The 2,500-nt window shown below is 40.3% G+C and overlaps 1 protein-coding gene across 1 annotated transcript in view; it reads right to left on the bottom strand.

The window, feature by feature from the left end:
• LOC147017249 (mitogen-activated protein kinase 15-like) overlaps nucleotides 1-1,188 on the bottom strand; it is a 10,848-nt gene extending 9,660 nt beyond the window's left edge. The window contains exon 1 of the mRNA XM_085846710.1: nucleotides 1-1,188. This exon is cut by the window's left edge and continues 262 nt beyond it. The gene's annotated coding sequence lies outside the window, so the exon portion shown is untranslated.
• Between the last annotated feature and the right edge of the window lie 1,312 nt (nucleotides 1,189-2,500).

Raw genomic sequence — 2,500 nt, 5'->3', positions numbered from 1 at the left:
CAAACAGAAATTGTGTTTTTCTCTGCAACCACTTGTTGAATTGAGACAAAATTTTCACCATAGGAGTGACGACTCATGTAGAATGTTTTATTGATAAGACCCAAGTTTTTCACAAAGTGGTTGGCTAGGCCTAATGTTAGATTAAGGTTAGGACAGAAATTTGGACATGGTGCCAGAGATAGCTCGTCTATTCTTCAAAAAGGACACCGTGGGATCCTTAATGTCCACCAAGTAATGCTGGTGTTGGTTTAATGATTAGGGTGGTAGGCTTCGGATCCTCAGGTCCTGAGTTGAAATCCCACTTACCCATTGAATGAATACCAGATCACCCTCCTCATTTACTCTTCTCCATGTAAGAAACTCTGTTTGAAACATAAAGCCAGAAAGATATCACGTTGCATTTGATTGTCTTTCCCCATGCGCATGTGTTGTTTAAATGATTCAACTCTCACTGTGGCTGGTGTAACTTGATTGAGCTTTCAAGTTTTCTCCCACAGTATTTGCCGTAGTCAGAAGGATTTGCAATATCCCAGAGGAGAGGAGGATGGGGTGACTTCGGCTGAGGTGGTGCTGACGCAAGTGGCCACTTAAGGAGTAGGTAAGGGGAACTCTGGAGGTTCCCTTCCCTGTCCCTTTTGTTGTGTTCTGCATTTACCAAGTCATGTGCCTTGCCTCTGAAACTACTAGGTGATGTGATGCTACAAAATTGTGTTGAATCATTTATTGGTAGGAAAATTGAGTTTTGGAAATCCATGCATTCAAATGTTTTGAGGGGCTTGGAACCTCGCTGACTCTGAGTCATTGAACTGTAGGAACCAAAAGGTGCCTATTGATTCTCAGTTGGTATGTGTAAGCAAAGTGCCACATCAGAATAATGCTGTTGCAGTGGATCTCAGGGTCCAAGGGTGTTAACTAGTGTTTGGGTACTGAGCATAAGATGACATCTGTTTGGTTCTGTAAGGATCTGGGATCCTTGGCTTAAGGGATCAAGGATCCCGAGGAAAAAGGGAGAACTTGGAGTTCCACGGGTTAATGTCATTTCGGATCTAAGTCCGCTTTTGGCCGTTTGGCGAATGTATGATTGTGACTTGTACTTTTAACTGAAATTGATAGATAGACAATTCAAAATGGGTGATGAACCAGTAAAACAGGTTTGACCAGAGACACCAGAATGAGGAACATGTAAAACGATATATGTTTGACAAACACAGACCAGACAAACACAGACAGACAAATTTTAAGAAAGAAATGAATTTTTTCAATAAGGATGATTCCTCCAAAATTCTTCACAAAAGCTTAAATAACATCCTTCAACTGTTGATAGCAGACAGGACATGTAGTTTAATGGCTATACAATGAATATGTCTCTGCAATGAATAACAAATGCACTGGTAGCAGTTCTTATAATACAAAATAAATCCCCAGGAAATATTTCCGTCCAAGGTCCGGCACAATAGACTTCATCAGGCACAATGATGAAGCTGGCTGCGAAGCCGGCGAAACGTTGCCTGAGACCAGGTTTGCTCTCGCTTTTTTGCTCAAATTCGCGTAGTCGATCTTGTTTTTACTTTTGGTTGGAAGAATGGGTTTAAAATAAATTCAATTCAAATCAAATGGAAGACCAAACAAGTACAGTCCTGCATTGGAGTAATCAGAAGGAACCCAAACAAGCAAAAAACAGATTAAGTCATCAGAAGGAACCATAGATAGGTTTTGCATGTCAGCTGCTACTCCTCTACCTCAAAAAAATCCAAGCACAGCCAAGTGAGCATTATTCAAAATAATAATAATAATAATTTTTTTTTTTTAAATCAAAAAGAACCGAGATTAAAAAAAAAAATTCTGGCTGCCAGACCATGTGTCTTGTCAAGTTGAAATTTAAAATATGTATTCCCTATCACTGCTAGATCATAATTGTGAAGTTTCAAGTCGATTGATTAAGCAGTTTCAGAAAAAAAACATTATTTAATATTTTTCTTTGAGGCATTATGGCTGCCAAACCATGTGACCTATCAATTATTCCTTAAGAAACTTATATACCCAAGGCTTGGGGGACAATTTGTGTGAAGTTTATCTGGGATCTATCCAGCCTTTCTGGAGAAGAAGATTTCTATAGGTTTCCAGGTAAATCCAATATGTCTGCCAAACCATGTGACCTATGATGTCATAAGTGTGAACTTTTTGTTCCTCATGGATAGTCGGTCACCTATCTATAATTCCAGGTGTGTGTGTGTGTGTGTGTGTGTGTGTGTGTGTGTGTGTGTGTGTGTGTGTGTGTGTGTGTGTGTGTGTGTGTGTGTGTGTGTGTGTGTGTGTGTGTGTGTGACCGCTGTTTCTCGACAACCACTGGTCCGATCTAATTGAAACTTGCCAGGTATATTGCTGGGGACCTGAGGATGTGCCTTTTCAAGGTTTGATATTAATCGGACAAGTGGTTCCCAAGTTATGGCCATTTATTTACCAAACCAATGACAAGACACGTTGCTGCGTAGGCGTGGCC

The sequence above is a fragment of the Eptatretus burgeri genome, chromosome 11, assembly GCF_056783735.1.
Source record: "Eptatretus burgeri isolate ZD-2024b chromosome 11, Ebu_testis_v1, whole genome shotgun sequence".
NCBI classification, from domain to species: domain Eukaryota; kingdom Metazoa; phylum Chordata; class Myxini; order Myxiniformes; family Myxinidae; genus Eptatretus; species Eptatretus burgeri.
The sequence above is the reverse complement of the archived record's forward strand: the minus strand, read 5'-3'. Positions and strand labels throughout refer to the sequence as shown.